Source organism: Myodes glareolus, chromosome X, assembly GCF_982192425.1.
Source record: "Myodes glareolus chromosome X, mMyoGla1.1, whole genome shotgun sequence".
NCBI lineage: Eukaryota > Metazoa > Chordata > Mammalia > Rodentia > Cricetidae > Myodes > Myodes glareolus.
In genome coordinates, this window is record NC_142053.1 from 111047575 (window position 1) to 111062058 (window position 14484).

Here is a 14484-nt window from a genome sequence, read left to right on the forward strand (position 1 = left end):
TACTCAAAATGGCTCCAGAATAAACTATCTCTTATATCCTTTAGGAAGAGAGCCGTGTGTATGTGTGTGTGTGTGTGTGTGTGTGTGTGTGTGTGTGTGTGTGTGTGTGTTAACAATGTGAAGATGCCATAAGGAATTATACCTGAAGTATACCAGAAGGCATAAAGAATTCGATTGGACTTGTGGGATGCTGATAATTCTAAAGAAGTCGAGAGGAGAGGGAGCCCCATGTACTAGTGGTTTGAAAACGTGTTTATATGAGATGCTCATCACATCTGTGCTACAGATATAGTACCCTGATGCTTCAGTACTCACGGACACCACGCAAAACCATCTATTTCCTACTTTAGCATAAGGTAAGGAGTGTTTCGTGTAGTGTCCATCTTCCCATATGAGCATCTTTTGTAGTGTCCATGATCATTCTGTTTGCTTTCTTCTCTGAAGTTCATAGCTACTTAGGATTACAATCCTTTTTCTGCCTTTCCTTTTTGGACCTAATGTGTCTATCTCTATCTCCATGCCCAGCCAGATTTGTCTTCTAGGACTCCAGTAACAACACACCTCAAATTCTCATGGGATTTTATGATGGTTTTGATGTAACTTCCCTATAATTGCTGAAAGGATACAGATTATTCTAAGTCCCTCTGGCTTCTTGCTTTGCGCCTTTGACAGTATACTGGTGTGTGAAGTCTCAGTAGCATCTGTATTACTTCCTCTTAGAAACAGTTCTAATAGGGCTGGAGAGCTAGTTCAGCTGTTAAGAGTGCATGCTACTCTTGCAGAGGACCCATGTTCATTTCCTCGCAGCCACATCAGAGAGCTCGTGACTGCTTGTAACTCCAGCTCCAGGGGATGTAACACCCTCCTCTGAGGCATGCGCACACACACACGCATACACACACACACACACACACACACACACACACACACAGATACTTCAAAATAAAATGAATAGTTCTTTAGAAAATGCAAACGGTCTCTAAAAAATATCCATTCTAAGATTTTTTTCATTCACCTTTTCCAAAATACAAGAAAGACTAATGTTCAGCAGTTTTATAATTTGTAGCAACTTCAAGCTTTGGGGTATAATTTACATGCATTACATTTCACCTATTTTAAGTGTATAATTTAATGAAACTTAGTAATTATATGCAGTTGTATAATTACAATAATCAAGATACAAAACAGTTCCCTCTGTTCATGCCTTTCTGCAACTCACCTCCTTTCCCATATCCCTGATTTTCCCTTTCATTGCTCAGTAGCATTCTATAGAATCTATATGTCATAGATTCTATAGAATCTTTTAAAATCACATTTGGATTGTTTCAAGTTTGCAGCCATTATGAATTATGCTGCAATGAACATTAACGTACAAATCTTAGTCTAAACTGAGTTTTATGTTCCAGTGAATTCTTTTATATACTAAAGCCAATTACAAATGCCTTTTCGTTTCATGCTAACACCAACCCTCAGGTTTGGTAGTTGCAGCTCACCCAAAACAGTGAAGTTGCACAACTTTCTACCACAAGGAAGTGGAGGAGTTAGGATTTGAACTCTGCTAATCCATGTGGTTGTCATGGGGATCAAATGAGTTAATACATATAATGTGCTTAGAATAGCAGGCGTTCAATAAATGTCAGCTATTATAACTAAGCTCTTTCCCACACACGATCCTGCCACCCACAGAGTACTCAACGGTGTTGGAAATAAGGCTGCAGAGTGGCGGAAATAAATGGATAATGCTGCATCATTCCTTTCGTCTCTGTTTTACCGCTGTTCTTCATGCAGGTCCCAGGTTAAGAAAAAAAAATCCGTGTCTCCTCTCTTTGGCAACTGAGATCACAAAAGTAGTGACAACAGACATCCCTCAGTGCTAACACACAAAACAAAACAATTTCGCTGTGAGGTGGAAGAAGAGCCTCCTAGTTGGGCCAGGTGGATTTTGTACCTGGAATCTGACAAGAAAAACAAGATGATCCTTATTAGAGTTTCCTCATCCCCATCACCAACCCTTTTTTTTCTTTCTTTGAATCACCTGAGTTTTTGTGGATTTGAAGAACACTTCTCACAAATATTACAGAATTCTTTCTGAGAAAAGCAAAAGACGACTTTCATTTCAAATAGAAAGGAACCTGGGGTTCAGAGTTCAGATCCATGTTTGGGTATAAATATGTAGATATGTACACACTGAGGATATCTCCAGAGTAATCTCTGTGATGGCAAAAGATTTAGTTTTTAAAAATGGTTCCTATCTGAAGCCCAGTAAGAGCATAGCACTCCTATAAGCGCTGCAAAGAAATGTGTTTAGTTTGAGGGTTTTTTTGTTTGTTTTGTTTTTGAGGTAGGGTCTTAACTATGTAGCCCTGGCTAGCCTGGAATGCACTATAGAGATCAGGTTGGCTTTGAACTCAAAGACAGTCCCCTGCTTCTGCTGGGACTGAAGGCATAGACCACCAGGTCCAGCTAGTTTTGCAGCTTTAAAGAAAGCCACTTAAGAAAAGCAGATCTGAAAATCCCGCAGGAAGGAACTGAAGTGCTTTTGTTCCTGGTGTACTAATTATCCACTTTTGTCCTCTCGATCTCATCAGATAAGCATTTTTGGCAACTGTCAAGTTTTTTCCTAACTGGATATGAGACCCACAGAATGACCAGCTTCTCAACATGTTTACACCTCTCTAAGTAAAGTGGGACTTTTGTTTGGTTTCAGCTGCCTATATTTGGCGCTTGTGTTTGTCTCAGCTACTATGGTGGCTAAGGGAGGAACATAGGACTTCAAGAACTAGCCTAAGCAGCATAGTAACTCCTTGTCCTAAATAAATAAATAAATAAATAAATAAATATGCTTTTAGTTTAGATTTTATGTTCAAAATCACTCAGATAAAATTTGAACTGACGAGGAAGAGGCTGGAGAGATGGCTCGGTGGTAACGAGCACATACTGCTTTTGCAGAGAATCTGGATTCAGTCACCCACGTCTCCCAACCACCTATAACTCCAGCTCCAGGAGATCTGGCACCCAGTACTGGTTTCTGCAGGCACTGAACACATGGTACACACATATCCATGCAGGGAAAAACTCATATAGATAAAACACTTTTTTTAATTTAGCTGATTGATATCTATTACTTTGGCTCTTAACTCTAGTTTTGGCAATCATGGTGATAAATAATATGGTACTTAAAAAGTCAATAACGAACATTGTGCTTCCAAACTCACTCTCAGGACTCAATATTATGCTTCAACAAATAAGGAAAATCTATTTTTAGCCTCATGGCATTCTAATGAACTCAATAATTAAAAAAATAACCTGAACAGATCTGATTAACTGAAGTAGAATTTGCAAATAGTAATACCAAAAATGAAAACATAAACAAAGGGTATATATGTAGAAAATAAGACCCCACTATAGGTTTCATGCAGGTAAGTCCCGAAAAAAACTATAGCTAAACTCTGTTTCCATTTGTTCTGACACTCTTCAAGGGAAGAAAAGTCAGTAGATCCTCCAGGAGTCCATGACTCAGAAGTGGTGACAATCATCCACATGTTCTCAGGTTATGTTCTCAGGTCAGTAGATGAAGCAAATTGTTACGTGGTCAAAAGCATAGTGCCTACTGGTATTGAGAAGTTACAAAGCCACAGAGAGGAAGGCTGGGGTTGTAGCTCAGTAGGTATAGTACTCACTTAGCATGTATGAAGTCCTGGGCTCTGTGATTCCAGTGATCAGGACACACAGTCTTTAAAGCCTAAGCTTCTTTTTCAAGGCATTAAATCATAACAGTAACCGTTGGGCATTATAAATGATGTGAAGTACTAGCAATAAATGCAAGCATAGCCAGCTTCCATATTCATATATAAACCCAACAAGCAGCAACCGAGAATACGAAAAAATTCTGTCTGTAGTGAACACGGAATTTTTGTTCTAGGGCTAGGGATGTAAGCTCAGTTGGTAGAGTGGTTGCCTAGCATGCAAAAGGTTCTGGGTTTGGTCCCTACCACCACATAAAATGCAAGTAAGGGCGAATGCTTGTAGTATTAGCTCTTGGGTTGGAGGTAGGATGACCAAAAAGTTTAGGCTCATCCTAGGTTACACAGAGAGTTCAAGAGCAGTTTGAGATATATAAAACTGTCTCAAAATAAGCAAATTGGTAAATAATAATAAAACATGTTTTCTTATCATTATTCCCTAAACTACAGAATGAATTTCATGGCTTTTATGCAATAGTGTATACTTTAAATGATCTAGAGAATATGGGAATATGGGCATGTATTATTGTGCACTCTAAGTGATACAGAGAATATGGGACAGACATATATGATATATATATATATATATATATATATATATATATATATATATATATATATATATATATCCCTTATGCTACAGACTGAACCCAGGGCCATATATTGTTCTAGTGCCTGTGTTATAGAAACAATCTACCTTCCCAAGGAGAAATCACTCTTCACACTTGGAAATTAATAAAAGAAAAGCTCTTTACTGAAATAAAGTGTGTGGTTAGCCATGGCTACTGTCCAAGGAAGAGCTGGCTTTGAATAGAAGATTTTACTTACACACACACACACACACACACACACACACACACACTTTAGGCTTATGCATGCCACATAAAATGTCACCCTTAAATGTCTTTTAGGTCCCTGGTCCAGGTTACACTTTGAACAGTTTAAATAAAGACAAGAGACTGCAAGTCTAGCTGCTTCTTGACCAGATGGAAGATTTACACAGCAAAGAGACTGCCAGAATTATTTCTTTAGCACACCAGTGCTAAAGAACAGAACAGTGTTGTTCTGTTCAAATACTTGCTACCTGGGTGCATTGACCACCTGGCAGAATTATGCTTTTCATGATACGAGGGGACTTAATGGCAGAACAGGCAGGATTAATGGTATTTGTTAACCTGCTCTGCCCCCTTGAGCTGACTGTCGGGGGATGGTAGTCTTTAGGGATGGGCCTAATGGCTGTCTAGCCCCAGAGAACAAGCATTTACATACTAGTGCTTAGATAATTTCACTTATCTCTAACAGGCCTGCTTAGCAGATTATTTATATTTGGGGCATTTTGGTAGCAGCTCTCCCTTAACTGAGCTCTACTTGACATCAATTCTATTACTTCGAGTTTCATCTATATCATCGGAACTGAATCTTAGACATCTTATGTGCAGATATTAATATGCTATTTTATAAGGGTCATGAGCATCCATGGGTTTGGTCTCCAAGAGGATACTGAGACCAACACCCTGCAGTTATCAAGGGCTCACTGAGCACTATAGAGTTACTGGAAAATATTCAATGGGAAAATTAGGAACATTCCCTTCCTAAGAGCTATCTGACTTCTGCATTAAGAATTGGAATAATCACACAAAGCCATTGAGCCATAATGTAATCACCCTCTCCCACCCTCAACCCCACCAGTACCACGGATCAGACAGACCGCTTTGGCAGACAGCAGAAATAGCCTCTGCTCTGTTCTGATGATCAAGGAGCTTGCACATTTTCACATGCTACATAATTAATTTCACCAAAACATTCTCCAGGGGTAATTCTTGAAAAAAATGAGCCACAAAAATTAGTTTCACACCAACATAGTCATCTCATTTTTAGGTATAAAACAAATATTCTCTCCATGTGCTACAATCATTTGAAATAAAAGTGTGCCGAGCTCCATTTAAGTTGCTCAGTTCATAGAACCTATTTCCATCTCCTATAAAAATGGTAGTTCACAGTGTCACAGTGCAGAAATTTTGCTTGAAGACTGCAAGGATTTGGCCTCAAAGGGGGAAGAAAAACAGGAGCCCCAATGCCACATGCAAAAGCAAGCTGGTTGTGTATATTCTGATGCCAACCAAGCTGGCCATTGTGTGCCCCTTTTCCATGCTGGCTGCTTCCCAGAGCTCATTACGACAAAGGTTGTTCTTTCTCCCTCCTCAATGAATGCAGCTTTTGAATACACTTTCTAGTTCTATTTGGTCCCAGCACCGATAGGTTATTTTAACCATGATCTCCTAATGGGAAATTCACTCACTTTATTCCCAGAGAATGAGCTGCCCTGTGACAATTATAGCAGTTTTCAAAACTCCAGGATATGTGGTGTTTTTGAAAGGAAAGGGATGGAGTCCTTGGCAAAACAACAAAGAACCAATTTCCCTTTGGTCTATCCTTGTCTGTTTTAAAGCTCGCGGTGAAATGGTAAAAGCAACAGGGGAAGTACTTGGGTTACAGTTTTGTAGGTGCTATGCATAGTTTTTACTAAAATAAGCTCTGTTCCTGTGTGTGTGTGTGTGTGTGTGTGTGTGTGTGTGTGTGTGTGTGTACGCGCGCATGCGCACAAGTACCATAGTGCGCATGTATGTGTGTGGAGGTTAGGACAATATTGAGTGTTAGTCCTTGTCTTGTCTTCTATCTTGTTTGAGCCAGGGTTGGCTACATATACACCAGACTAGCTGGCTTATGAGCCTCTGGGGATTTTTCTGACTCTACCTCCCATCTCACCACAGAGTGCTGGGATTGCAGACCCTGGTACTATGATAGGTTTTATGTGGGTTATGGGGATCTGAACTCAGGTCCTCACAATGGTATAGCAACTGTTTTACCCACTAAGTCATCTCCCCAGTCCCTAAGGCAATTTTTTGTGGTATCTTCCTTACTGCTCAGAAAACTAGTGAGCTAGGGTCAATTTCTTTCTGGAAAACAAAGCAAGGCTAGCAAAAAAGAAGAACAACTTTAAATGGAACCAATGAAGTGATATAGAAAAGGTTGTCAATCTCTTGACTTCCCACTTTATGGCACAAGGGGCCACGGGAATCAGCAAGAGACTTGGCAAAAGCTGGAAGAATTGATGCTGACCTTTGAGCCTTCAGCCCATCTCCCCAAAGGCTTGCATAGTAATGGCAATAAACCAGTGAAATAGGTCTGTGTAGGGTCTCATTTAGCAAAATGGCAGAGTAGCTGATATGGTGCCAGTTCCCTCTGGTAGAAGGCAGACAAGGGGGTGCTGCCACATTAGTGCCTTGGGTGCTGTTTTGGGCAAGGCAAACATACTTCTCAAGCTTGGTGGTCCAGGCAAGGGGCTCTGAAGGGAATAATTTTGACTTTAGAATCTTCTAAAGGTTCTTCTAAAAAGCAAATTTGTTTAGTAGATGGAGGTCTCTTCCCGTCAATATATGTGTGTGTGCAGGTGGAGGACAAAAGTTTACAGATAAGATTTTCTTTAATCACTCTCTCCCCTCCCAACCTCACTTCTTGTTTACTTGAGACAGGGTCTCACTTTGTAGTCCTGGCTAGCCTAGAACTCATTATAAAGACCAGGCTGGCCTGGAACTCAAGAGCTCCATCTGCCATTGTCTGCTTAGTGCTGGGATTAAAGGCAAGCAAAGCACTACCATGTCCAGCCACCTCATTTTCTGACATAAACTCTCACCAAACCTGGAGGTCACCAATTTTGCTAAGCTGACTAGCAAGCCCAAGGGTGGTTCTTCCTACCTCTGCCTCCCTTGTGCTTAGATTACAGGCATATGCTACGATTTGTGACTTTTTACATGTGTGGTAGGTATTCAAACACGGGCCTATTTACACACTTAGCACTTCAGCCTCTTAGCCAGCTTCCTGGGCCCCCAGGATCAATTTCTTCATCGTTAGTAATTTTTTAAAAATCATTCTTTCCCCGTCTCTCACTCAGGTCGCAGGTTAAAAAAGAAATTCGTGTCTTTTTACCTTGGCAACTGATGTCACAACAACAGTCACAACAGACATCACTCAGAGCTAAGACACATAGTGAGGTGGAAGATGAGCATACTAGTTGGGCTGGGTAGATTTCCGCATGTGGAATTTGTACCTGAACTTTATTTATTTGAGAGAGAGAGAGAGAGAGAGAGAGAGAGAGAGAGAGAGAGAGAGAGAGAGAAAGAGAGAGAGAGAATTGGTACCCATGTGCTATGGTGCACTTATGGAGCTCAAAGAACAACCCAGGGTAATTAGTTCTCTCCTTTTACCATATGGGTCTCAGGGATGAAATGGAACTGGGTTAGTCAAGCTTGACAGCAAGTGGCTTTACTTGCTGGGCCATCTGTCTGGCCCAGGATCAATTTCTTGAAGGACAGCTGCTTTAGAGACATGCATTATCTCAGATGTGTTGCTCTGGAGATGCTGTCATCAAAGTGCCCCACAGAAAAGCAAATGGGAAGGCCAGAGTGTTGGAGTGTCTTGTGGTAATCACCCTTGCCACCCGCTGTGTTTCTATAAATGGCAGGAAGGAAAGGTCAAACCAGAATTTCAGGGAAGAAAGTCAGAAAGATGAGCTTCCACAGCCTCCTCCAGTGCAATAGATACCACACGCAGTAAAGGCTATGTGGTGAAAATGCTAGCAGGCATCAGACTTTGTCACAAAAAGACCTCTTGACTTGGAAGAACCTCCCCGCCAGCTTCCTATGGCATGAAATAGATGCTTGATTCTACTGCCTTATTTCTCTAAAGTGTAGGCCACACAACCATTGACTCACAGGATAATTGTAAAGACTGTATGCATGTGAGAGCTTCTGGTAAACTGTAGAGTAGCTTGTGACTTTGTGATCCGAAAGAATGAACAGGGCCAGTGAGATGGTTTCAAGGCTAAAGGTGTCTGCTGTCAAGCCTGGTGACCTGAGTTCGATTCCCAGGGATCATGATGGAAAGAGAAAACTGATTCCTGTAAATTGTCCTCTGGCCTCTATAGGCCACTCTGGCACATCTACCTTCAATAAACAAACAAGCAAATAAATAAATGTAAATACATAAAATATCTTAGAGTAACTCTAACCAAACAAGTGGAAGACTTTAAACCTTTGAACAAAGAAATTGAAGAAGACACCAGAAAATGGAAAGATCTCCCATGCTCTTGAGTAGGTAGAATTAACATAGTACAAATGGCAATTTTACCAAAAGTAATCTATAGATTCAATGCAATGTCCATCAAAATCCCAGCAAAATTCTTCACAGACCTCAAAAGAACGGTACTCAACTTCATATGGAAAAGCAAAAAACCCAGGATAGCCAAAACAATCCTGTACAACAAAGAAACTTCTGGAGCCATCACAATTCCTGATTTCTAACACTACTACAAAGCTACAGTACTGAAAACAGCCTGGTATTGGCATAAGAACAGACAGGAGGACCAATGGGATCAAATTGAAGACCCAAATATCAATCCACAAATCTACAAACACCTAATTTTTGAGAAAGAAGCAAAAAATATCAAATGGAAAAAAGAATGCATATTCAGCAAATGGTGCTGGCTTAACTGGATATCAACATGTAGAAGGATGAAAATTAGATCCATATCTATCGCCAGGCACAAAACTCAAGTTCAAATGGATCAAAGACCTCAATACAAAGCCAAACACTCTGAAACTCAAAGAAGGGAAAGTGGGAAGTAGGAGACCACTTCCTAAAAATGTAAATATAAAGAGTCAAACAAGGACATAGTTCAGTTAGCAGAATACTTGTCTACCACGATGAAGAGCCCTGAGTTTGACCTCCAACACTGTGTAAACTGAATATGGGTGGTGATAGATGCTTGTAAGCTCAGTGCTTTTGAGGAAGGGGTAGGAGATTCAGACGTTCAAGGTCAAGTTTAAGGCCAGCCTGGGCTATATGAGGACCTGTTGCACAGAATAAGACAAAACAAAATAATAAAAGCATTGTCTGCTTGGACAAGAAACAAAGACCTTTGTCCAGAAAAGAATAGGGAAAAAATAATTGAAGAAAGAGAGATCTGAGGTCTCAAAATGATTAGAAGCTGTGAACAAATTGAAGCATTCCAGTGAAGACATTGAATGGAGTAACTAAATCTTTCCCTATAATATTAAGTGGGGCAAGGAAAACATCTCCAATTTGCAAAAGGGAAAGGAAGATCTATGCTTTAACAACCACAGAGTGGGGAATTTGGTAGACATTATAGCCAACAGTCTACAGGCGACTTTTGAGAAATGTGTGAGTACTTAGGAATGGGTCCGCTGATAATTAGATCAAGACCAGCCTCTCCTCGTTTCATTTGGTAAGGGTACCTTGCCAGGCTCAGGGAATAGTCTAGGGACAAACTATCAGTATTTGGATGACTGTATTAGTCAAGTTTCTTTACTGTACAAAACATCTGAACTAAACAACTTAAGGAAATAAAGGTGGAATTTGGACTTAGAGTTTCAGAGATTTCATGGGTAATTTCCATGACTATCCAGTCTGTGGTAAGGCAGAAGATTATGATGGGAGGATGCAGCAGAACAAAGGAACACACATCATGGTGGCCAGGAAGCACAGAGAAAAAAAATGTCTGCATTTCCTCCTTCTTCCCCTATTATTCCATTTGGGCAGCCAGACTATAAAATGGTTGCTGCTTTCATTCAGGGGAGGCCTTTCTTCCTTAGTTAACCCTCTCTGGAAACATCCTCACAAACATAGCCAGACACATGTTTTGTTCATCTTCTAAGCCAATCTATTTTACCCCAATTTGTATGTGTGCATATGTGTGTCCACAGCCAAGTGTACACATGTGTGTGGAAGCCATAAAGCAACCTCAGGGATCATTGCCTGGCTACCACCCACCTTGTTTCTTTGAAACAGAGGCTCTCATTGACGTGGAACTTACCCAGTAGGCTTATCTGGCTGCAAACAATCCCAAAAGATTCACCTGTCCACTTTTTCAGCACTGAGGTTGTAAGCATGTACTTCCATGAAGGATTGAACTTTATGGATTGAGCCATCTCCCCGTATTTCCTAGGCATAGCTCCACTCAATCAAGATTAAGCACTACCAGGGATTTACCAAAGCTTTAAGCTTCCCTGTTCAAAAGAGAATTCAGGAGAAATTCCTTCAGGAAGATTGGTGCTTAAAAGATCTCCAAGCTGGGTCTGGAAGCAGTGATCCAAGTGTGAGGTGGCTGAGTGGGATGCCGGTATTTCTGTGTGCTCTGTGCCTCAGTTGTTGTCGCGTTGTTATGACGTAATGCCCTGACAAAAGCAATGTAAGGGACAAATCGTTCATCCGGGCTCACATTTCCAGAAGTTTCATCCCATCATGGCAGGGAAGACATAGCAGCAGATAGCAAAAGCATGATGGCAGGAGCAAGACATTGGCTGACCACATTGTAGCTGCATTCAGGAAATACAAAGGGAACAGAAAGTGGGGCTGGACTATAAAACAGCAAGGCTCACTCCCAGTGACATACTTCCTCCAGCAAGGCTCCATGCCACTGCTAACTCCCAGTGACATACTTCCTCCAGCAAGGCTCCACGCCACTGCTAAATGTTCCAGGACCTTCCCAAACAGAGCCACCAGTTGGGAACCAAGTGTTCTAAACCACGACACATATCAATGTCTAAAATTACATTATTGGTACTTTCATGATTAACTGTGCAGGTAATTTGAAGCCAAGAAGGAAGGCCAACCCATGGTGTTGCAAAATTAACTGGGTACCTAAAGGAACCTGGAAAGCCAGAAAAAAATGGGGAGACTAGAAAGATTGAATATCATGAGGGCAAATGTCTGGGCCTTAGGAACTAAACGCATAATTTCAAGACGAGGTGGGCGGGAGGTGTGGTGGTTTGAATGCGATGTCTCTCACAGTCTTGGGCATATGAATATTTGATCACCAGTTGGCCACACTGTTTGGGGAGGCTTAGGAGGTGTGGCTTTCCTGGGAGAAGTATGCCACTGGGGGTGGCTTTGAGAGTTTAAAGACTAGCACCATTTTGAGTTTGCCATCTCTGCTTCATGCTTGTGGTTGAAGATATGAGAATTCAGCTTGCTGCGTCAGCCACCATACTTGCTTGCTGCCACACTTCCCCACCAAGATAGACTCTTATCTCTTTGAAACCAGAAGCCAAACAAATCCTTTCTTCTGTAAGTTTCCTTGGTTAGAGTGTTTTGTCACAGTGATAGAAAAGTAATTAATACAGAAGATTTAGAGCTGACTTAACAGCCACAGAAAACAATTGAACAGGCTTATTTTGGGCAAACATCTATGTAAGTTCAAATGGAGTTGTCACTCAAGAAGACCAGCCAAAGCTTACATTGAAACCCAAATAGGAGTGCTAGTGCTGATTTCCATGTTCCATTCTGATAATGGATTGTCTTTAACAAGGAGTCTAGTAACCATACGGAAGAGGATGTGGGTGGATTAGAAGTACCCAGCACACTTTCTCTCCTGAATCCACATTCTGCGAAATGTCTCTATTTGTGCGTAAGTGAAGCATCAGCACTGAGAAAAATTCAAGTAGGGCGAAGAGTCTTCCAGGAAGTGAGAAATTCTTCATGGAAATTTAAATTGCTTACAAGTATGTTTTAAAGTACTGTTGGAAGGAGTCATTGAAATGACAGGAAATGCTCTGTGTTAAAAATCACTTTTATACAATAGCTGAAAATTCCAGATTTTGAAAATAAAGGGCCAACATTTAAGTAGAGTTAAGTTTCCAGGGTTTATTCTGGTCTCAACTTTAGAAGATTGCCTTCACAACTGAACGGAACTATGGAACTTTTAACTCAGCTCCAAAACAAGCCTGGGCTTCCCCCCTTCCATTTCATTTATTTCCGTTAATAGAACATGAATTAGATATGCAAATCAACTCTTGCTAAAAGTGAAATATAGGCTCTTACTCATCTCTGGTAAAATTGTCTGGTGTTGGTTATTAATCAGCCCACAAGTAAAAGATTAACTTTTAAAATATGATGGTTGCATAAGAGTTTTCCTTTACCCCTTGGGTCAAATGAGGGGAAATTCCATGACCTAGAAAGCAACGTATGCTGTTTCCACAGAAAACATTCTGTTTCCACAAAGTTTGGCAATAGCATTCCTGGGCAACTAATATCTTTCCTTTCTCACACTTACTCAATAAAGCAATTCACTACAGAATTCCCCAAAGTGATTATTGATTTGCACATAAAATAAGACACCCCACCCCCCATTTCTGAAACCCCAAGGAAGCATTTCTTACCTTAATTCTCAAGACTTTCCAACATGGTTAATTATGCGTACCAGTCAGCAGTACTAGGTAGGATGCTAAGAAATGTGCAAATGGGCAGATGCCCAATTCCCAACAATCTAGCTTCTGAAACAACAGACACACAGAGCTTGGGAAGCTAGGAGACAATTCTCCAGAAGAATTTGATCAAAGGTCATTGTGCTGATGGTCCCAAAGACATTAGGTATTTATCACATAATCAAGGGATAAACAGAACGTAGTACATATATACCCACACAATGAAATACTGAACCGTGGGAAGGAAGGAACTAGAAGTCATGACAAAGATAAACCTCAAGAAACATTGTGCCAAGTGAAGGAGGACAGACGCAAGAGATCACATATGATTTTACTTAAACATCCAGAATTAGAAAACCTATGGAGACAGGAAGGAAAGAGCGGTTGCTTAGAGCGGTTTAGAAGTGGAGAAGGCATGTTGGGTGTCAGTGAATGTTTCTTTTTTGAGGTACTTGAGATAGAACTCGGGGCCTTAAGAATACCAGACAAATGCTCTATCACTGAGCTGCACCCCCAGCCCTTTATTTTAGGGGAAAGAAAATGTTTTGAACTGAGACGGTGGTGCAGCCAGAGAGATTGCTCAGCGGTGAAAAGTACATACCACTTTTCCCAAGGCACTGAGTCTGACTCCCAGCACCCGCATCAGGTGGCATACAACTGCCTGTAACCCCAGCTCCAGGGGGATTTGGCTCCTCTGAGCTGTGTATGTACTTACATTCGTGTGCATATACCTACCATAGACATATAATTAAACTAATTTTAAAAAATCTTAAAAAATATGATTAGACTGTGGTGATAGGGACACAGCCTTGTGGCTATCTGAAGACAGGGTGAATTGTACATGTTAAATGGGTAAATTATGTGCTATATAAATTCTATTTTAATTGCTAAAAAAATGAAATTGTGACAAAATGTGGGACCTTCAATTTATAATCTCTGTTTTTCGGATTTAATTTCCACCTTGAGATAATTCTTTCCCCTTATACTTTTTTTTTCCTCTCAGAACACAGGGCCCTTCCAATTTTTTAAAGAACTTTTATTTTGTTTTGAGGTCACTTTAGCCTTTCAGAAGGGTTGTCAAAATGTCATGGAGCCATCCAGTGGTATATTATTTGCGTTTTAATAAATAAAGCTTGCCTGAAGACTAGAGACTAAAGCAGCCACACTGGTCAGTCATACAGGCCAGACAGGAGTGACACACACCTTTAATCCCAGCAGTCATACTAGTTAGCCATAGAGGCCAGGAGGTAACAGTGCACGCCTTTAATCCCAGCCCTAGAGAGAAGTATAAAATGGGAGTAGACAACTCTCAGTCAGTCTCATTCTGAGGATTCGTGGAGTCAGGATCGCTATTTCAGTCTGAGGCTGAGGTTAGAGCCAGTGGCCGGCTGCTTTGCTTTTCTAATCTTCAGGTTGAACCCCAACCTGCATTTGTATTAATCATACTACAGAACTAAGCA

General features: G+C 40.8%; 1 protein-coding gene across 1 annotated transcript in view; it reads right to left on the reverse strand.

Annotated features, from left to right (window-relative positions):
• Gpm6b (glycoprotein M6B) overlaps window positions 1–14484 on the reverse strand; it is a 150139-nt gene that overhangs the window by 76433 nt on the left and 59222 nt on the right. The gene's annotated exons all lie outside the window — the stretch shown is intronic.